The 23520-nt window shown below is 38.1% G+C and overlaps 1 long non-coding RNA gene and 1 pseudogene across 1 annotated transcript; both read right to left on the reverse strand.

The window, feature by feature from the left end:
• Positions 1-6278: 6278 nt before the first annotated feature.
• Positions 6279-7939, reverse strand: LOC140523400 (uncharacterized). Its single transcript, XR_011973387.1, has 2 exons — positions 7892-7939; positions 6279-6576 (listed from the first exon to the last, which is right to left on the reverse strand). It is a non-coding gene; the product is annotated as an uncharacterized lncRNA (long non-coding RNA).
• An 8867-nt stretch (positions 7940-16806) lies between these two features.
• On the reverse strand, positions 16807-22744 carry LOC140522475 (bromodomain testis-specific protein-like; annotated as a pseudogene).
• Positions 22745-23520: the final 776 nt, after the last annotated feature.

Raw genomic sequence — 23520 nt, forward strand, 5'->3', positions numbered from 1 at the left:
ATATTGCTATATCAACGGGTATGAACATTTTTGCAACCCTTTGGGCATCGTTCTAAATGGCTCTCATGGGTGACTGGATCAGATCACAGGTCCACCAACAATGAATTAATGTTCCAACTCTCCTACATCGTTTCCCACAATTATCATCTTCGTGTTGTCTCATGTTAGCTTATCTGATAAGAGTGATATGGCACCTCCAAGTTTTTTTATTATTTGCATCGCTCTAATCAGTATTGATTTACAGAATTGGTTCATGTGACTACAAATAGCTTTAATTTCTTACTCTAAAATGTGCCTATCCCTATCCTTTGACCACATACCAGGTGGGAAATGACCTGTATTCTTGTCCACTTGACTCAGTTCTCTCTATATAGTAGAAACTAGACCTTTTACACAGACCCCAGTGGCAAAACTTCTTTCCCAGTTTCCTGTTTTCCTCCTAATCTAGGCTGAATTGGATTTGTTTCTGCAAAAACTTTTCAAGCTAATATAATCGAAATTATCCATTGTGCACTTCATAACGTTCTCCCTCTCTTCAGTCAAATATTTCTCCATTCTCCATAAAATTGACAAATACAGTATTACATGCTCCCCTAATTTGTTTATAGTATCAATCTTTATACCGAGATCATTTGGACTTTATTCTTGTGTAGGTATCACGTTTTGATCTCTGCTATCCAGTTTCGCCAGCAATTTTTGTCGAACAGGGGGTTCTTTTCCCAGAAGCTGGAATCTTTGGCTTTCTCGAACAGTAGATTGGTATATTCATTGCTTATTGTGTCTTGTGTACCTATATTTTTCCCCTGGTCGGGTCTACTCCTTTGTGTCTTAGCCAGTAGCAAATGGTTTTGATGAATGCTGCTTTGTAATACAATTTGAGATCTGGAAGTACTACCCCACTCCACTCGCATTTTTTTAATTAGGTCCCTTGATTTTCTGGACCTTTTGTTCTTCCAGATGAATTGTGGTTCTATCTCTATCTTTTCTAGCTCTAGAAAATAGTTATCTGGTAATTTGATAGTATTGCACTAAAGAAATAATGTAATTTCAGTTGAATTGTCATTTTATTATATTGACTCAGCCTACCCATGAGCAAGGGATGCTTTAATACCTACTGAGATCTGACTTTACTTGTGTCAAAAGTGTTTTGTCAATGTGTTCATATAGTCCCTGGTTTTCTTCTGACAGGTAGAATCCCAGATACGTTACAGTGAATACTGTAGCTTTCAGTGGGAGAAGGTAGAGAAGTAGGAACTCAAAGTTTGAGGAACGTACTTTGTAGAATTGTTTTTGCATACAACTGGGAAAAAGGAAATAAAGGGAATATAATGGAGTACAGAAATTTATCTTGCCCTGCAAGACAAGGGAGAGGACAGGGACAAGGGAATGTAGGGGTATGATAGAAGGGAGGGTATATTGAGTGAAGGGGTAATGAGGATGTTCAGTGTTTTGGGGTGGGGTTGGGGAGACATGGGGAGTAAATTTGGAACTCAAAATTTTGTGGAAATAAATGTTGAAAACTAAAAATAAATAAACACTTGAAATCAATGAATGAATCAATGAATGAAAAAAAGCTGTAGCTTACCTGACCCTGAGGTGGCTGTTGTGAGAAAGCAGAGGCCAGGTGAAATCATTCCAGATTTCCCAGGAGTTACCAGAGAGCTAGCTGCCTTAGATGTGTGGGAGGAGTGGTCTGACCACAGAAGATCTCCTCTGTCGAACTAGAGCATAGGAACACTCGGTGGTTGGTGAACTTGTCTGCACTACTGTCTTCCCTTGTCCCCTGGGATGCTGAGGCATGTATAGATTCCTGGTGTTGGTTTGCGGACTCCAACGCACTGGGGTTTCACATTTCTTCCTTGTTCGCTGAAGTTCTTGATGATTTCTTAGAAGATATTGTCCAGGTCTTTTTTTGCACCATGGCTTTCTGTTAGACCAAGAATTCTTTCATTTTTTCTCCTGGATATATTTTCCAGTTTAGTTTCAGAACACCTACACTACTGGTCCCCTTCAGCCTCAGCAAGAGGGACCACCCAGCCCTTTGAGATTTTCCTAACCTCACAGGCTAAGAGACTGTTTTCGACTTCGACTGATCCCACTGTTCCAGAATTTCTCCTGGGGAATTATTTTAAGGGTTTTTCAAAGATCAACAAGAGGAAGGGGACAGCATTGAACAATCACTCCTGCATCTTGGCTCCCAGAAGTTCAAGTAGATAACTTACAGACTTTGGATCTGTGGGCTGAGAGTCACAGGAGTGACTGCTGCTGTTACCAAGGGTCCTGTACATCTCTCTCCCTCACTTACACAGGACTCCTTTTCTGGGCTGATATGTTGGAGAATTCGCATACCTTCTTCAGTTTCAGTCCAGCCAGGTGCTCCACTATGGTGTGTTCTGTGCTGATGCAGCATGTGCACTCCACGCTCCCCCAGCCCCATGTTAGAGATTCTTCCCATCGAAATTCCAGACCGTCCTGGGTTGGAAATCTGCCACACTCTATCTCACAGTGGATTCTGCCACTCTCATATTGATTCAGGGTAATTGTAACAGGGCAGCAGAGTCAAGATATTAGAGTGAAAGGAACGACTCACGTAAGCTCTAGGCAAAACTCCTTCGGATACCTCTGAAGGCAGAATCTGTCCAAATTTTGGAGGTGTGTGATCCAGGGAGAGACAGACTGTGGTGGATTCAGAACCCAGGACAGACTGGAAGGTTCACAGGAAGGATCGGTTCTGCGGGGGTCAACCCACAGCGTACAGTGCAGTGTGGCCAGCACAGTGGAGTGGAGGGGCCCCGGGAAACCTGATAGCAGCAGGCAGAATGGACAGAGCTGCAGCCATGTTTGGGAGGCCATCAAAGCCAAGCCAGTGAGAGCTACTGAGTGCCAGATATCAGCAAAGCAGCTCCTGAGACTTTCAGTCCTCAGATCAAACAAGGTGAACCTACTTGAACTCCTGGGAGCCAGGATGGCAGAGTGATCAGTAAGTGCTTTCTCCTCCCACCCTGATGACTGTGAAAGAACCATAAAATATTTCCCCATAAAAATCCTGAGTCAGCGGGAACAGCAAAGGGGGCAAATAGTCTCCCAACAGCTGAGGCTAGGAATATAGCTAAAGGGGATTTCTCCTACTGTGGCAGAGGCAAACCAGAAGGTCAAAGGACCCAGGGCAGAGAAAAGTTGCACTGGGACCCAGCCGAGCCTCAGCACCGTGAGAGAGGCCCCAGAAGGGGTGGGAACTCAGACTAGCATCTAGGAGTGTCTTAGCACTCCAGGAGAAAACGGGAAGACAATAGGGCAGCTGTGATCACCATCCCCTGAGCTTACTTTTGCCTCAGTGCAACAGAGGAGATAGCCTGTGACCAGATCACACCTCCCCCACACTTAAGGAGCTAACCTCAGGGCTGATCTGGGATACACAAAGCAAAAACTTGCTCTTAGCTTTTTCACAAGTCAGCTCAGCACCAAGTTGCGCAGCTTCTAACTGAAAGAACTAGAAGCCACAACACACAATCAATATCATGAACAAGAAAAAGCAGAAAGGCAAAAACCATAGAATCTTTCTATGGGAATAAGGACCAAAACACAAATATCAAAGAGGTCAGTACTGGGGCTGTACTTCCTTCTGAAACTTCAGAATGGTCTAGAAACAGCTCACATGCACAAACAACTCTGCAGGAACACCTGAAGAAAGAAATAGAAGAAAAACTGACCAATGATTTTAAAATGATAAAAAAAAAGAATTCACTGATGAGAACATCTCCTTGAAAAGGAAAATCGAACAAATGGAAAAGGAATACAAAATTAACTGGAGAAAATAACTCCCTAAAAGGAAAAGTTAGTTAAATGGAAAAGGAAGAGAAAAACCAAACTGGGAAAATTGGGCAAATGGAAAAGGAAGTACAAAAATTAACTGGAAAAAATAACTCCTTCAAAGGAAAAATTGGACAGATGGAAAAGGTGATGACAAAGTTAACTGAAGGATACAATTCCATAAACATTACAACTGGGCCACTAGAAACCAATTAATCAAGGAGACATCAAGAAGCAGTCAAACAAAATCTAAAGAATGAAAAGATAGAAGAAAATGTAAAATATCTACCTAGAAACACAACTGACCTGGAAAATAGATCCAGGAGAGACAATTTAAGAATTCTTGGCCTGCCAGAGAGCCATGATGAAAAAAAGAGTCTGGACAGTATCTTCCAGGAAATCATCACGGAAAACTGCCCAGAAGTGCTAGATCCAGAGGGCAAAATACTCATCGAAAGAATCCACCGTTCACCTCCCGACAGCGATCCCAAACTCAAAACCCCAAGAAATATCGTGGCCATATTGCACAACTATCAAGTGAAGGAGAAAATACTACAGGAAGCCAGAAAGAAACAATTCAAATATGGAGGAGCTACAGTCGGGATCACATAGGACCCGGAAGCTTCTACATTAAAAGATCGAAGGAATTGGACCCCAATATTCCCTGAAGCAAAGAAGCAGGGATTACAACCAAGGATCAACTACCCAGCACACTTCAGCATAACATTTCAGGCAAAGAGAACACCATTCAACGAAGTGAAGGATTTCCAGACCTTCCTGACAAAAACACCCGAAAGTAATAGACAATTTGATATTCAAATGCAGGTCTCAAGAGAAGCATAAAAAGGTAAACGGGGGGGGGGGGGGGGAAGACTTGTTACTCAATTTGTTCAAACTGCTTACCTCCCTATGAGGGAAGATGGTATCTGTTAATCTTGAGAATTGTGCATCTATTATGAAATACCAAAGAGATATATGCAGAGGGAACGGGCATAAAGTAAATGATGTCATGTTAAAAATATGATTGAAGTATGCCCAAGGGATTCTAAGAGGAGATGTGAAGAGGAGGAAGCAGAAAGTGGTAAATTACATCACAGGAAGAAGTACAAAAGTATAGTAGAGGGAAAGAGGGGAGGGTGATGAGCATTGTTTGAGAGGTAGTCTCATCAGATTTGTTTCAAGGAGGGAACAATAACCTCAAGTAGATAATCCTAACTAGCTCCAGAGGCAGTAGGAAGGGAAGGGGGAAGAAACAGGAGGGAAGATAAAAGGGAGGAAAGAAGCAGTAAGGGTAAAGGAGAGTAAAAGGGAGTGGGGTCAAAAGAAGGAAGGGAAGGCTGCAGGAGGAGGTGGTGAAAAATCAAATTTATTCAGATTCTCCTTTTAGAGATATCTGAAGGAATTTCTGGTACAGCATAGGTGAGTACATGCTCTCCATCTCCCATCTTGCACAACAGCCCCCTCAGTTTCTGTTAAAAAGCAACAATCATCCAAACTACTTGGTACTAGCTAAGACATAGTTGGTTAGGCATAGGTTAGGTACACAAGACACATTAATCAATGCTTATAGGATCCTATTGTTTGAGAAACCCAAGGATTCCAGCTTCTGGGATACAAACTCACTGTGTGCCAAACCTGCTGGGAAAACTTGAAAATAGCATGGCAGAAACTGGGCATAGACCAATGCCTGACAGTATATGCCCCCCAAAAAAGTCCAAATGGTTCACGATCAAGCTATAAAGGCTGATACTATATAAAAATATCAGGGAGCAAGGAATAGATTATTTGTCAATTGAAGGAGAATGGAGACATTTATGTCCAAATAAGAGATAGAGAATATTATGAAATGCAAAATGCATAATGTTGATTACACTACATTGAAAAAATTTTGCACAAACGTAGCCAATGCACCCAAATTAGGAGGGAAGCAAAAAACTGGGATTCTTATGAATTTTGCCTGGAGAAAGGCCTGATTTCTAAAATATATAGAAAACTGATTCAAAGTTGAGAAGAATACAAGGCCTTCCCCAATTGATACACATTGAAACGATATGAACAGGTACTTTTTAGAGGAAGTAATTAACGTTATGTATGGTGACAGGAAAAATGCCCTAAATCATTCTTGTTTAGAGAGATGAGAATCAAAACAATACGCAGTTAACTCTCCGTTGATGCACTAAGATGTTAGCAATCAGCAGCAAGAACTCATATATGTCGGACCAGTGTTCTCCAGTACACAAAATGGAAGGAAAAATACATCTGAAAGTAAGCTTGTCTTCTTTTTTAATTAAAAATGACAACTAGTTTAGCAATTGTATCTGAATAAGAAGTAAACCTGTCTTATCTATTATTTCTTAAATAGAAATTACATTATAATGTTCAACGATAGGTAATTAAAGTGTTCTAGCCAATTTAGTGGTCTCGAGAATTCCTGCAACAACTAACAATTTGAGGGACACTGTTAAAAATATAGTGAAATAAACGTTTTTAATAAAGGATTGTACAAACATATTTTCATACATATACACCTGGTGCATATTAAAACATGACAACATATTTTCGAAGTCAAGATTTTTTCACATTTGTATATTTAATGGAAAAGCAGTAAACATTGTCAAACATAGTTCATTTGATACATAAACATTATTTCTTCCTCTAAGCGTATTTCTGGATGCTAATTCATCTTTGACATTCTCAAGGATTTTTCAGTCTGTTGTCTATTGGAGAAGTCCGTCAAGGTTTGTAATCAAAGTTTATCAGTAGCTGCTGGGAAAGGAACGAAGGAAAATCAATTGACCTTATATATATGTATGTTTATATGTGTGTATGTATACACATACCACATATATGTATGTGTGTAATTCTTTACTTTTCCTTGGGACAAAGGATTCATTATATGAAGGAATTCTGTGTGTGAGAAGCATGAAAATTGTCACTGGTACAACTGAGCCTAAGAGTGTCCTGAGCCCTTTGAAGTGAAGGAAGTTGGTCATGGTGTCATAGGCAGCATGTATCTTATCATAGGGATGAGTTGAACTCAAGCTCTTGGGGAAGTCATCTACCCTACAAGGTGTTTTAAAGTTCAAACACAATGCTTTCAATGTTTCAAGTGCTATAATAAAGTTCATCTTCTTATTACACTTAAGATGTGTGTTGCCTTGATTTCAGCCAATTGTTACTATGATCTTCTTTTAAATTTTTGCTGTAGAAAACACTATATAAATAACAATCAGGATGGTGTTCATGAAAACCTCTTTACTTATGCTCATGTTGAACTTTACTTCCTACTTAAGTATGCTGATGTTTGCTTTTGAGTTCACCACACAATCAATCATGCCAATAATTTGATTTGCCTGTTTCAATAAAATAAAAACCACAATAGCAGTTAGCGGCAACTTCTTTGTATCTTTTGGTTAAACTGATAACCAGGGCGTCAATAAAAATTTTGCTTTGATTTTCAGTACTGTTGGTCATGGGACAAAGAGTGTCCATTGAGATTCTAACAATTATATTGATATTTGTAAACGGTTTTTCAATCCTGTCATTCTTAGTACCGTTTGCCCCCTGTCTCCTCACCCTTATGAAATCATCGTAGAATCACAGGATTAAACAGAACAATAGACTCTCAGCATTGAATATGACTTCAATAGCTTTCTAATCCAGACAGTCCTTAATCCTCTATCATCCTGAGGGCATTCGCCCAATGTGACTCATTTCTCATTTGAAGATCAGAAGGTGCTACCGAGAACTCAGCAGTATTCTTCCTTCTGTTTCATGGGATATGGTGGCCAAAGATTCATTACTTACTGACCAGGCTTCAGCATCTGAGTCTCTCTTTAATTGACCAGGCTTCTCTTCTGAAAACAGACACAAGAGGGCTTGTGCCACCTTTCTAGCTTATTGGAAAGAAGCTGCTAAATCTTGCACTTCACCTGCAAAGAAGAGTCCCTGGTTGCATCAACGGGATGAAGAAGAGAGATGTGGAAATGAAACAGCACCTCTGTGGAAGTTTTCCACCATATTTAAAAATCAGGTATAGGATCTAAATATAACATTTTATTTGTGAGCTGTTAGAACATACCTTCATTGAGTTCCCTGGTTATATTTTCTTCCAACTCCTGTCACATCTGAAGTCAAATGAAAAACCAAGTCAGAACAGTGAGGTAAATGAGGAAAAAGGAAGTCAAGATAATACACAGAACTCAAAAAATCATATAAAGAATATAGACATTCAAAGAAATGACTAATAAAATTAAGACCTCAGTATATTTGATTTTAGACTTTCAACAGAAAAGCTACTGACGTAATAAATTAATATTATTATGAACACAATCATGAATTTCTCACGATTAAATGCAAAGAGACATGTGAACATTTTTTAGCACAGTAGTCATGTCTCAGGTTGGGAATACAATTTTCTTCTGTGTTGAGCAAATTGTGCCCTCTTTATTTTCATTGGATCAATATAACATTTTTCTCTAAAAATAAAATCAGTTTCATATCCTATGCTTCAAAATAGTTAATTTCAAACATTAAAATTGTCTTCATTAAGCTTCATTCTAAACACAAAATGACCCGTAAGAGGTCCTTAACAGAGAAGAAAATTCCTGGAAATGATGAAATACAATACATTATCGCCAAGGAAGGGCAGAGAGTACTAAATGAAAGCAGCTCCTCCATTGTCTGTTACATTCGAATTATTTCTTTATTCAGGCAGACACTGACTTCATTTGAGATTCAAAATACATGCATTCTCCTTGTGCAGATTTTAGAAACCACGCTAAGATAAATTCTATTTCCATCTTTAAGTTATAAAGAAGGAAGGAAAGATTGTTTCCTCATTCATTACTTCAATTCTTAAAACCCCTTCATAGATACAGGAAGAGAAGATGAAATGGGAAATCACTGTTGATAACGATTAAAGTGGTATAGTTTCCCTTTCAGGAGACAAATGAAATAGTTTGAATAGTATAGACAGATATGAGGTCACTCTTACAACATACACATACACCATTATTTGGACATTTTGTTTGTATTGAGTGTGACCTGGTGTGGAGTATGCCGACTTCTCATGTACTATAATTTTGTGCCTCCAATCTTATGGCCAGTATCGTAATTAGTTTTTCTGTTCTGTATTCTGCAAATGTGAAGTTCAAAATGGGTTTGTGGGAATTATTTCGTGTTTACTTAAGTAATGATAATGTCTGTTGCCTACGCAAGAGTCGAGAATGCCCTTCGGGCTGAACGTAAGGTTAATGTAAGGTTAATGGATCATGGGGGAAGAATTCAAGACCTCCCCATCCAGTAATGGGCCTCAGACATGTTTTGCTAATTTCTAACGAGGCACAGAGTCACAATAGTCTTGCCCTTCAGCCCTGAAAAGAGTATCTACGCTCTGAGGTGAGGGTTTATTTTGGGCCTTAGTATTTGGACTCTTAATAATCACTCTGAAGGCAGGAGTGTCCATACTCTGACTACTTCTTAAAGAGGCCTATTCAATGAATGAGCAAGGAGTCACCCTAAGGGAATACCTGTATAGCCATTGGCCTAAAAGTGCCAAGGTCTCCCATTGCATCTGTGGTCATCTCCAGGCTTCCTGAGGAATATCACTTCACTAGATTCAGATGGCTCTGGGGACGAAGTGATTCTATTGATGTTGCACAGCCCTCCCTCACTCAGAACAAATTCAAGTGTCATCAATTCTTTGATGGGAAGGTGTTCTTCGGGGATGAAGAAGAAACACATGTATGTGTCCATGGAGAAAAATATTCATAGCAGCTCTCTTTGTGGTGGCCCAAAACTGGAAATCAAGGCGATGACCATCAATTGGGGAACAGCTGTATAAACTGTGGTATTTAACGGTAATGGAATGTTAATGTACTATAAGAAATGATGAAGAGGAAGACTTTGAGAGACCTGGAAAAACTTGTATGAAATGATGCTGAGTGAAAGGAGCAGAACCAGAAATCCTTTTCGCACAGCACCAACCACAGTGTGTGAGAAATGTTTCTAGTGGACGTAGTCCTTCGTTGCAATGCAAGGACTTAAAAAATTCAGAATGGTCTCTTAAGGTAAAACGCCTTTCACATGCAGACAAAGAACTACGAAATTGGATCACAGAATGAAGGAGAATATTTTCTTTTGTATTATGTTTTCTTTTGTTTGATGATTTCTCCCATTCGTTTTAATTCTTCTAAGGAACACGAATAAGATGAAAATGAATTGAGTACGAATGTATGTATAGACCCCATATGAAATTGTATGTTTTCTCATGGAGGGCGGGTGCAGAGAGGAGGACGGAGAGGAAGGGATGAGAGAAAAATCTAAGATATATGGAAGTGATTGTAGAACACTGGAAACACATAAAATAATAATTAAAAAAGAAAAAAATGTTATTCCATCTTCTATCTCCAAGATATTCCAAAGACTTTCTCCCATGCCAGGCATATAATCCCACCTTCCCTGGGTCTTTCAGAATTCCCAGTATCTTTTGAAAGCTCAGTTCAAGTGCGTCCAAGTCCTATTTTAATTCCGAGTTCATTTGCCCACCGTGTAAAACAAATGACCTTGTAGGTAGTGTGTATATGCTTCGTACTTACTTAGATAGAAGCATAAATGGCTTTTAGTCCTTTTCAACGACATCCCTCCTTCCACGCAGTGGAGATGGTATTGAGACAATCATAGTTTAAGTCATTTTATGAATATTAACTTAACCGTTGGTAATTTCAGTGTAGGATGACTGAGAAATTGCTCTGTTATTGCAAAAAATCCTTAACACCCTTAATGAAGTCACCACAGTAAGGGAGAAGACAAAATAAAATTCTAGTGAAACTGAAAGATAGCTTAGAGGGATCGATCATTGTTGGTTTCACTACGTGCTCCAAAGCAACAAGATCCATCTTTCGCCATAATTGGCCATCACATACAGCAATGATTACGACAAGTCTTTATAAAAAGACCACCATGAAGATAATTGTTACCTCCATGCCAATAATGTGTTGAATAGAGCAAAGAAGAGACCTTCTGTGAGAAATAAAGAGGTATTATTCAAATCATAACTTCTTTTGATGTTTAGTGACTTCAGTAGAAAGATTGAAGAAAAGGGGATTCTAGAAGGTATGCTGAAAAACATAACTCACGTTTGAGAAATGAAAGAGAACAAAGGCTTTTACGATGATTTAGAATATTTCTCTGTCTGCATGTCTCTTCTGATGATTTTTTTCCAGAATTTGAAGGTAACTACCCAAAGCAAAAGAAAACCACACACAAAGAAGAAATGAAATTGGTTATTATGAGAAAAGAAAAGATTGATTCCTGGAAATGACATCAGAATCAGCTGACTACAGTCTGAATATAGACTAGTTGTTGTTTTTTTAATGGCAAAAATAAACTTCTATTCATAAGGGAATTATATGGTGATATAGATGCCCCAGCATCTATGGTGGTCCAAGCCATGAACAGAGAGCAAGTAAGACCATTGAGTAATATTGAGTACACCCATTTTCATAGATATAGTTGCAGAGAACAGAAGGGTGAAACAAATTGTTGATTAAGGAGCTGCAGAAGTAAGAACACATGTATAGATCTTACGCCACACGATTCAATGAAATAAAATGAAGTGAAGGTGAGCTGATTGGCAAAGGGAAGGAGTGATTATAATTCCTATCTATGTACAAGTGAAACAAAGTGGTCAACTATGGCTTAATAAGGAGACTTTCTCATGAAAGTTTTCCTAAAAATTGCAAAACTATCTGTTTTCAAAATGAACGTTTTAATTAAAACTTCACAATGAAGACATGTTTATTAACTTTTATTCATGTTTCCTTATCATATCTAAATCACTCAGAAGATTACAAGCCATTGACCCAAAATGCTTAATCATTTCATCTTCCCTGAGTGATTAACACATTCAGTACATATATTTTTAAGGCATTTTAATTGTGTCTTTAAAAAAAATGAAACATTTGCTGTATTGAATGTTGACTGCATTACATTTATCATGTTGGCTCTGGGAGGTCCTTAGAATTAGGCACGTTTTATAAAGGGAGAGAAAGATGCCATAGATATGCAATACCTTTTAAGTTTCTAATCTTAGTTGAAGAAAATACGCATACAAATAGAAACTAATAACTAAATTAGGACGTAATTCTTTATATTATATGTGATGACTTTGCCAAAGATTTCTCTACAGTATTGAATAAAAAAAATGTGTTGATATGGGTATGGCTTTTTGTGTTTATATAGATGTTGAAGACGTTCTAAAAAAAAGCAGAAGGATCACAGAAAGACTGTGTTTTAAGTGTTAAGATGCCAGTACCATGGGAAAACAATCAGAGGAGATAAAACCCATGTTTAAGAACTGGTTAATGAGGAAACAGAATTCATTTTAAGGAATATGAGCGGCACTAGTCCCGGGTACATAAAATGTGTTCATTTATGTATGGCTACAACTGAGGACGTAACAGATGGCATAGGATAGTTGATCCATAAAAACATAAGTACATTTGCATGCATAAAATTTAAGTATCTGGCAATTGTTCTTCCAGTAGAGTTGTTACCTCCGCAAATTTGCATGGAGTGTTTCTTGTGTTAAGAAGAACACCACGGGATTAATCCCATCCACTGTAATCTCCAATTGTAGTGATCTCTCCCTTTTATAAATACTTATGTGTATATCATTCCCTCAATAGTTGTTTATGTGTTATCTTATATTAAAAATGAAATTCCTCTATTTTGCATTGGCTTCCTATTGAGGCTGCAGATTCTTCAAGGAGAAAGGGCATGTCTTACACAAAGCCTTTGCAACCTACTGAGGACCTACTATAGTGCAATTAGCATAATTAACATGCACTAGTTGATGATGTAAGTTTTGAACAAGGAAGAAACTGTAATTTGACTGAAAGCTGACATACTGAAAACTTGCATGCTCTGGGACATTAGACGAAAAAGGGTGCCAGTTTTCCCTGATCACAAATAAAATGAGGTAATTTGTACTGCCAAAGATGGACTCCAACTTATTGCTTCCTTGCTTTACCTTCGAGGGCTCGGTCCACACCTAGTTTTTTGACTGCAGCCTGAAGCCAAAAGCTTTGGAAGGTTATTATTTCCATCAGTGTGCTCCTAAAAGAAGGAGGGAAATGAAGACAATGAGTGATAGGGGAGTTAAATGGAAAACAAAGCTTATTTCTTTGCTATACTGATTTCTGAAACTTAGAAAAATTTCTGAAACATGAAAATGCAAAAGAAAAAAGTTTCCATAGGAATGAGACTGGCCCTCACAATAATTTCTTAGTTAAGACAAGTAAACTGAAATGAACCAGGTGAAGAGAACACTTTTTTAAAATTAGGAAGTGCTTATGAAAATGTGGGAGGCCGTGATTAGTTTAACATAATCGACAATGGTCACTATGTTTTTGGAGCAGAGACAGTAGCATTTATCAAGTGTCTAATATGTGCCTAAAATAAAGGCCACAAAGCTAAGAGATTTACAATTATTATCTCTTTTGATTCTTACACCAATCCTGGGAAACAGCTGTTGTTATTATCCCCCAAATGAGAAAGATTAAATGACTTGTATCACACAGATAGCATCTGAGGCAACATTTGATATCAGATCTTTCTAACCCCAGGCTCAACTTTCTATGCATAATTCCTTCAAAGTACCTCTAAGTGGAAAAGAATCTCATCCTCAAAAATTCTGTTTTTGACCACATTGGCTTAAATTTCACTTACTTTATCACGTATGATGGATACTAGGCTGAAAATGTTTTGAAGAACATCGCTATTATCCACTTCCATACTTTTTTGGTTGGCATAATGATGAATAGCATACATAATTACATACAAATATGGGAAAGCAACCGAGAATGGAGAAATCTACTTGATGGTAATAAAGTGAACTCTTTAGGAAAATTTGACTGCAATGTTATTCTACGCTTAACTTTGCCTTCATTGTAACAATTTCCAAAAATAATAATAGTAACGATACAATAATTATATATGGAATATGTATTTTGCCATTGAGGGCTCTGGGAAATTGAAAATTTGTTTAAAAAAATCAGACTAGAAAAACTCAAAGTGCTTTAGTCCAAATGTCACCTTGCAACAATTTTAATTTTAGCTTAACTTTCAACTCATGGCAAAATCCACAAATAAATCTTTCGTTTTCTTCTTCTTGTTCTTATTCTTCTACTGCTAGTACTACTGCTAATACTCGTACTCCTGCTACTAGAATTACTGCTACCACTACTATCACAACTACTCGTACTACTTTTACTACTACAATAATAAAATTACTTCTACTGCTAACATGCTGTGAAAAGGAATTCTTTCAAAAATGACAAAGTATAAGTAATCCCTGTCTTGTAGGAACATTTTTCTAGTTGAGTTACAAAGACTTAGAAAAAAGAAATGATAGTTTGATAACAGATGTGAACACCATAATGAATATACACTTAAATCCTAAATTATGTGCTATCTGATGACACGTGGAATTCAGGAGATTAAGAAGTCAAGACAGGTGAAAAGTCCAAAAAGGAGCCTGGGAAAACATTCAGTCAAAAGTCTCTTGAAGTTGAAGAGTAGAGTAGGAGGAGTTGTTGTAGTAGTGGTAGCGGTAGTAGTGGTAGTAGTAGTAGCAGCAACAGTAGTACTAGTAGTACTAGTAGTAGGGGTAGCATTGGCAGTAGCATTAGTAGTAGTAGTAGTAGTTTTCAGAACGTTTATAATATTGGTGAAAAAAGAGAAACATCATACTGAATATACTTTTCATTAATCAGGGACAAATTATTAATTGCGTAATTTGATTTTAGTTTTATTTTTTTGCTTCTGTAGTTTTTTCTGATCTTCATTATCAATTCGATAAAATGATGTGACTTGCTGTGAAACTACTGTCTGCAAATGATATTTGAGGGAAAGACGAAATTTTGTTGCAGGTATCTGACTTTAGCCTGATAGAAATATGTCCAAATAATTTCTATTACTGATTTCATAAATCAAGATTATCTTCCAGAGTCTGCAATTTTGGACACTGTGCAAGAATAAGTGTCAAAGCAATAAAAAAAAATGGAGATAAATGAAAAAATCCTAGGGAAGCACAATTAAAAAATAAGATCAGTAACACACAAAAGTTAATGCTACATGCATAAACATAATCCTTTTGAACAGAATTACTGTCCTCAGTTTTACAGAAAAGTGGTGGTTCGTGTTTGGAATTTCACTAAAAATATGATACAATCTTTAGTGTTTCAAAAATTAGTTCAGAGAAGTCTGAGTTGCAACTACTCGGATTGTTCAGCATGGTTACATTCTTGTAAAACATGTAGTGGTAATATGCTCTAGTATCTCAAAAGAGATGTCTGATTTGAATTGTGATATTATTCCTAGCATGACATTGTAGAATTTTTCTTAAGTTTTAGCACTTCAAATAATTTATTCCATTACAGTATTAAAATGGAACATTAGGAATATTGTTAGAAGAATAAATTTATCAGTACTTCTGCATTAATGATTACCCCTATCAATATTTATTGTCAAAATATCATGCAGTACATAATTTCTTTCAGCAAAGTGAGCCATCTAGCCTAAAAGATGATTTTAAAATTTTATTTGTATAATTTCATTTTTTATTTTATTTTTTATTTAAGATTATTGTCATTTCTTTATTTAATTATGCTTATTTTATTCCACTGATTTATTACATTCATATTAACTTAGAGACTATTATGTCATTATTTTCTTATCATATGTCATATTATTGGTTCTCATGCTCCTTTCTTACATAGCAGAATTTTTACAATAAAGTTAAAAATGTCTACCTGCTGAAAATTCAAATTCCTCAATTATTTTGATCAAAATTACTTTAACTTCCATTTCTGAAAGTTAAATGCTTATCAGATACATTATTTAAAGATCTACCTCTGCTCAGCTTTCTCATTTTCATATTTACATGTTTGCTTTTTAAATTGGTTACATTCACTGATTTAACCATTTTTTTCTCTCTTCTATCACAAGAACTTCCTTTTTAGTATCAGCATAAACTCTATTGAAGAGATCAAGAAACTGTACCTGGGCAAGACTCAATAGCTTTTCTTGAAGGATGACTGTCTTTTGGGTGTCTTCATGCTGTAGCTGAAGGAACATATTTGAACACTGAATTTGGGCACGTATTTCTTGGATAAGGTCGTTTTTGACAAGATGTATTTTTGCGTATTTTTTCCCAATTTATTTATTTATTTTTAATCTTCAACATGCATTTCCACAAGATTGTGAGTTTTAAATTTTCTCCCCATCTCTCCCCTCCCCCACCCCAAAACAGTGTACATTCTCATGACCCCTTCCCCCAGTCTCCCCTCCCTTGTATCACACCCCTTCCTTCCCATATCTCTATATTCTCTCTTTTCCAGTAGGGCAAGATACATTTCTATACCCCATACAGTTTTCTACACCCCATTACCTGCATTTCTTATTTCCCAGTTATGTGAAAAAACAATTCACAAGAGTCATTTCTAAAACTCCTCAAAACTGATTGTTTGTAATTACTTCCTCCTCCCATTTACCCTCCCTTCTGTCATCTCCCAAACCCTACTTATCCCTTTCCCCCGTACTTTCCTGTAGTGTAAGATAAATTTTCATGCCAAATTGAGTTTGCATGTTCTTCCCTCTTTAAATCAAACGTGATGAGAGCAAGCTTCACTTTTTTCCTCTCACCTCTGCCTTACCTTAATTTTATTTATTTAGATATCATCCCTTCCTATTTAAGTCAATCTCTGCCCTCTCTCCCTCTCTCTCTCCCTCTCTCTCTCTTTCTCTCTCTCTCTCTCTCTCTCTCTCTCTCTCTCTCTCTCTCTCTCTCTCTCTCTCTCTCTCTCTCTCTCTCTCTCTCTCTCTCTCTCCCTCTCTCCATATATACATATATATTTACTTATGTGTGTGTGTGTATGTGTGTGTATAATCCCTTCCACTACCTAAATACTGAGAAGAGTTTCAAGAGTTACAAATATTATCATTCCATGTAAGAATGTAAATATTTCAGGTTAGTATATAACTTATGATTTCTCTTCACTGTTTACCTTTTTATACTTCTCTTGATTCTTGTGTTTGAAAGTCTAATTTTCTATTCAGCTCTGGTCTTTTCGTCAAGAATGCTTGAAAGTCCTCGATTTCATTGAATGACCCTTTTTTTCTCTTAAAGTGTTATATTCAGTTTCACTTCCTAGGTGATCTTTCAGTTTAGTCCTATTTTCTTTGACATCTGCAATATCATATTGCAAGCACCTTGATCCCGTAATGTAGAAGCTTCCAGATCCTGTGTTGTCCCCATTGTATTGCTGCAATACTCAAATTGATTCTTTCTGGCTGCTTGAAATATTTTCTCTTTGACCTGGGATCTCTGGAATTTGCCTACAATATTCCTAGGTGGGTTTTTTTTTCAAGTCACTTTCAGGAAGTGATTGGTGGATTCGTTCAGTATTTATTTTGCCCACTGGTTCCAGAATATCAGGGCAAGTTTCCTTGATAATTTCATGAAAGATGATGTCTAGGCTCTATTTCTGATCATGGCTTTCAGGTAGTTCCTTAATTTTTAAGTTGTCTCTCTTGGACCTGTTTCCCAGGTCAGTTGATTTTCCAGTGAGATATTTCACATTATCTTCTTTACTTTTCATTGTTTTGGTGGTGTTTTGTAATTTTTTGGTTTCTCATTAAGTCAATAGCTTCCATCTGCTCCTTTCTGATTTTTCAAGGACTATTTTCTTCAGTGAGATTTGGAACCTCCTTTTCCATTTCACTAATTGTGCTCTTTAAAGCATTCTTCTCCTCATTGGCTTTTTGGGCTTCTTTAGCCATTTGAGGTAGTCTATTTTTAAAGGTGCTAAATTTTTCAGTATTTTTTTGGTTGTCTTTTCGCAAGCTGTTGACTCGTTTTTCATGATGTTCTTGCATTACGCTCATAACACTTCCCAATTTTCCTCCACCTCTCTTAGCTGATTTTGAAAATCATTTTTGACCTCTTATATGGCCTGAGACCACTGCATATATATTTTAGAGGTTTAGGATGTAGAAGACTTGACTTCCCTTGATGGTATGCATTGTTCTTCCTCATCCAAAGAATGGAAGAAATACCCGTTCGCAAAGAAAATAGTCTTTTATACTCATGTTTTTTCCCTTGTTTGAACTTTTCCGCAGCCAGTTTCTTGACTTTTGAATCCTTTTTCAAGAGGAGGGTCTACTCTGGTTACATGTAAGTTCTCAGTTCCTGCGAGGTGGCAAAAATAAGGGGGAGGGATTGATTCCTCTCCTGGCCTCTGGTCTGGTCAGTGAGCAGTATTCCCTCTACAGAGACTCCACTAGCTCCACCACACCAGCTACCATTCCTTCTAACCCCAAGGTCCCCACTCAGGATTGAGATCCACATCAGTTTCTCAGTTCACCCAGGGGTTTAGGCCAGGGCTCCAACAATGGAAGATGCAGCTGCAAGGGTCCTGCACCTAGACTGCTGCATTCCCTTCTCACCCAAATGAAAGAGCTTTCTCACTGACCTTTGAAGCTGTCTTTGGCATTTGTGAGTTGAGGAATATGGGACCTGCAGCTGCTGCTGGTGCTTTCTTGAGGCTTGCTCCAGTCTTGTCCCTGTCACTGTGCTACCTATTCTGTTGTTCACTCTGCACAGCATGACAGACCTTTTCTGTGGACTTCAAGGCTACTCAGGGCTGGAAATCTCTTTCAATCTGACATTTTGTGGCTTGTGCTGCTCTCGAGTTTGTTTAGATTTAATTTTTACACGTATCTAATGGGCTGTGGGAGGAGAGTGCTAGAGGTGCGTGCTTCTACTCCAGCATCTTGACCATGCCCCTTTGACAACGCATTTGATCGGTTCATCCTTTTCCTGTCAATTGTGTTTTCAAATTCCTTTTGCCTTCTGTTTTGCATGGTGTAATTCTCTCTGTATGCTTTCTCAAATGAATGTCTTTTTTCTGAGGGAATCATGTACATGGTACACCTCTTTTTCTAACCTAGTGATTATGTTCACCTTTAGAGAGCTCTTAACAAAGGGAACCACGGTTTTCTCTTAGGCTAGAAAAGTCATGACTTAGTTTGTGTTGTAAACGAAGCTATTCTTCACGTTGTCCCTGAAAGGAATGTTCAAGAGCTCTCTCTGATGTCCCATTTGGCTCATGAGCATGAAGAGCAAAAATCAGAAGGGAACAGTATGATGCAATTTCTTTCTCTAGACTGCTGTCCTTCCCTTTGCATTGTTTAATTTAGAGTTCAACACTGCATTCCCAGTTGTCAGAACTTTTATTTTTTCCACCCTAGTGGAATATGAATTTAATTAATGCTTCTTTATTCAGTTGTAATTCCTTTTGAAGTTCATCATTCTTTGCTTTTAAAACTTCAATGTCTTCTACATATTGATTTTATTTTTCCTGATCCTTAATTGTTTCTGCGTCTACATCCACTTTGAACATGGCAAATTCATCCTGTATGATTCCATTTTTATCCAAAAGATATTTTTCTTTTTCATTCCTAACAGGAACCCAAACATAATAAACAGAAAATATGTTAGTGAAAATAAATTCATGAATTGTGAGTTTTGCTTAGAAATTCAAAATCAACCCCAGGAGGCCAAGAAGGATAGTGTTTTCAGTAAACTGAGGAAGTTTCATCTATTTCACATTTCTGTCAGACTCAATTTTCCTAAAGAACAGGTCTTAAAAGTGCTTCATCAGTCAGAAAATATGGACTGTAATTTTAAGCCCACAAAGCTGTCTGCTTTCGGTATATTTGATTTCTTTTGCACTATCCATTCTATCCCACACGGATTAGTCACGATGTTACAATAAAAATAGCAAAACCTAATTATTTATGTGGGCCTTCTATGGTTTTTCAAAAGTACTTTCAAAACATCATGTCACCTAAAACTTTGATGAACCTTTTGAGAGACATATTTGTAGTCATCCTCCCCATTTTGCTGATGAGGATTTATGAATGAAGTATCCCACACCAGAGACAACATTTTTTAGGCTTGCTTACCATGAGGAACCAGATGATAGTCACAGTCACTATGAAGTGACATGCCTTTAGCGACCCTTTATTATTGTGATAAGTTGATGGAGATCTCACATTTTCAAACTTTTTATTAAGCAATCTTCTCTGATTTCATCAACTGTTCATTATCTCTGGGACATTACCAGTCTATGAGAGACTTATACAAGTTCACATACTTGAAGGTGGGAGGGAAAGATTGGGATGGAAAGCAAGGCAAATGGACCTGGCAGTACAAATCACACCTTCCTGTTGGATGCAACAAATACTCCATAAAGAGAACAGTTCTGGTCTTTCAAGGAACAGGTGTGCCACCTACACAGAGAGATGGAAAAGGGACACTAACCTGAACGTGAATCCCTGCTATCAGAAGAGCTCGAGTTGCTGCTGCTGCTACCCCAGCCTGAGGAGCTGCTGCCACCGCCGTCACTGCTGCTGCTCTTCTGGCTCAACCTTGTGCCCCGCACCCCCCTGCCCCCCGCATGGCCTTGGACACTTGTGTTTTCACAGTGTGAGATTTCCTGGGTCTCTTTCCCGCACCATAACGTATTTTTCTATTTCCCTCAGGATTGATGCTTTTAGTGTTTCAAAATCAATTTCTTTGTCATCAGAATTAGAATTCAGTAAAGATGGCTCTCCTAACTCTGTTATATGGACGACTCACACAAGTTTATCTCTGCGGCGTTTGTTGATAGCCAAGCTTAACTGCCTTTTTTCATCATAGTTCCTAGGCTTAGCATTATCTTCCTCCCCAGATTTATTGCCAACATTTGTTCCTTGAAATGTTTGGCAGGGTATTTTTCAGCTTTTTCTGTAGTTATTTGCTTAATTTTTTTTCCTCTCACTTTCATCTTTATTGATACATTTTTTTTTGTTTCTTTCTGCTTCTCTCTTTTAGATCTTTTATTCTTTTTCTTCAGCTTTTGGTAAGGTCCTTCAGACAGAACTTGCAGGTGTTGATGAACACATTTAAGCTGCTCTTGCAGTTTTGCACTCTCTCATCAGGAGACTCTCCAAAAGAGTTGTCTTCAAAGGAAGCATCTGCTGGGGATGGAAGCTCAATTCCAGGTGGACAGTCTCGGGCGGGTAAAGGTGGGAACTTCTAAATCTTAGAGTTCTCACGAGACCCCCCAGGAAACGACTGGGAATCGAGGTGAACCGAGCTATCTCGTGTATTTCCGCCTCTTCCCGTGAGAAACGTGATGGGAGAGAGCTCTCCCCGCCCTCGACATTGTCCCGGATCTGGGCACACTATTGTTATCTAACAGCCCGGAATTCAGATGCAAACTATGCTGCTGGAGGGTTTAAGTAGGATCAGGAAAGCCTGAAAGCTCTCTTGGGCGGAGGGGCGCGGAGTGGTGAGGACAACAAGGCTCAGCTTTTCCTCTCTCTTCTCTCCCCTCCCCCTCTCTCCCCACTTATACTTCTACTTCCAATCTCTTATTCTAAGATCTTTGCCTCCTTGGGAGATTCTTCGTTCCCTCCTAAGGAAGAATTCCCCTGCACTTGTAACTAGACCCTGAAATAAAGCTCAACCCTTGTTCGACTCTGGAGCATTCTTTCTCTCATACCAGCATCCGGTTTGGCCAACCGAAGACCTCGGGATAGAGGTGAGAAGACTCGGGTAGCCCTCAGGCCTCTAGGCCTGGCAAGCATCACTGCTACTTTCTCTACAGAATGCTTTGGTGACATCCTTTTCTATATAGCACATAGACATTCTTGCAATGGGTTCATCTGTGATCTTGGAAACTGAATCTCAAAAACATCTGAAGTGTTCTTGCCATCACTACCACCTCAAGATCTGGTGGGTTATACTTGCAGCAATTCATAAACGTTAACTGAACATCTGCAGCAAATTCACGTGCATCCTTACATTTCTGGTTATACCTTTTTCTTTAGTTGTGCCAAGGTCCATTGGATTTTTGACAACATCATTGTACTTATGGAGTCCTAGAGCAGTACTGGCAACAGGCTTATGGAAAGGTCAAGTATATGCTACTTCGTCCTTTGAAAACATTTCTTCAAGAATTTCATTACGGTATTTTAATTACTCAGTTAATTTAACATGTTCCCAACTCTATATTTTTGCTGAGAATCTGGTATGATATTCTTGACAACTTTTTCTATTACAAGTGGTATTTTAGCAGATTTGTGCTCAACCAGGCTTGATGAAGATTCACTACTTGCTGTATCTATCCACGTTATACAGGTTATAGTATCTGCTTTCCTTTTCACACCCCTTTTCACTTATGTTACAGCTTGTGTGTTATAGCTTGGTGGAGCTAGTTTAGCAATGTGCAATGCAGAAAGTAACGTCTGAGGACATAGAGGAGATGGAATCACTTGCTGTTTAGCTACCTTTTCTGATGCCTTAGGGAATGGTTTTTCTTTCATAGTGGAAACTCCTGAAGATTGTTGAGTACCTTTTCATTTTTTTTCCTTTCCACCTGCCACTAGTTGTTCTGAAGGCATTTGAGACAGTTTTTGCAGAAACAGTTTCTCTAAGACTTGTGTCATTAGAACAATGTCATCACCTGGCTTGCAAAACAATTGCAAAACAATATTTTCAAGTCTTCTATACATTCTGAGGCTTCCGCATAGTATTTATGTTCCAAGAGCTTTAGGAGGCTGTAATAATCTGGGAGAGTGAGCTTGGCCGCATCCACAGTCTGCTGGAAGGGTAAAGAGAAACTTTGCTGCCATAGAGCCTTCAGGACAATCTTCTGCAATTACTGCAGTTGGTTTGTGAGGAGGCCAGTCTTTCTGGCATTTATGTACTCTGGTGGAAGGGGGTTGGCAATAGCCATCTGTTGGCTTGACAGAGACATTCTGAACAGCTTTTTCCTGATGGAGTGTTGTCTTCCATGTATTTGTATCGCCACTCACCCATCGGCGTTACTGCTCACTCGAAATGGTGACCAGCCTGAGTCATTTTGGAAGTAGTAGCTTCTATTTCTTTGTTCACTCATGGAGGCTTATTCAGAATTCCATCTTACAAAGAACTGACACTCAGACCCTGCCTTTGTCTTTGAGTGTCATTTTGCTCTTCTTCAACCTGGGGAGAACAATATTGTAAAGTTTTTCATCACTTTTTTCTTCAGAATTCTGCAGAGACATTTTAACTTTAACTGGAATATAGAATGTGAAAAAGGATGGAAAAGAGATAAAAATTCTAAGAAAAGGAGGCTACTGAAAACGAAAGGGAATAAGGATATCATTTCAAAATTGTAAGGGACCCTCAAGAACTATTCAGTCCAATTCATATCCATTGCTAGGTGTGTAACAGAAGTGCAGTTTAGTCTTTTAGAACTATAGATTGTGAGAGCAGAAAGGGATACTAGAGATGAGTTAGCACATCATGGAATAAATGAGGAATCAGAGGCCTGAAACAGGAAGCCATTTGTTGAAAATCATGTGGATGGCAATGGACTGAGGTAGGACTCAAAATCTGGTAAAAGTCACAGTCAGACGCAGATTTTGGACAATTTGTGTATGTACACATGCATATGTTTCTGTGTACATATATATAGAGGAACAGATATACACATATACACATATGCATATATACATATATATGCATGTGTGTGTATAGATATATATATAGATAGATATATAGATATATACATATATAATGTAGGTATTCGGCAATTGTTCTTCCAGCAGAGG

The sequence above is a fragment of the Notamacropus eugenii genome, chromosome 2, assembly GCF_028372415.1.
Source record: "Notamacropus eugenii isolate mMacEug1 chromosome 2, mMacEug1.pri_v2, whole genome shotgun sequence".
NCBI lineage: Eukaryota > Metazoa > Chordata > Mammalia > Diprotodontia > Macropodidae > Notamacropus > Notamacropus eugenii.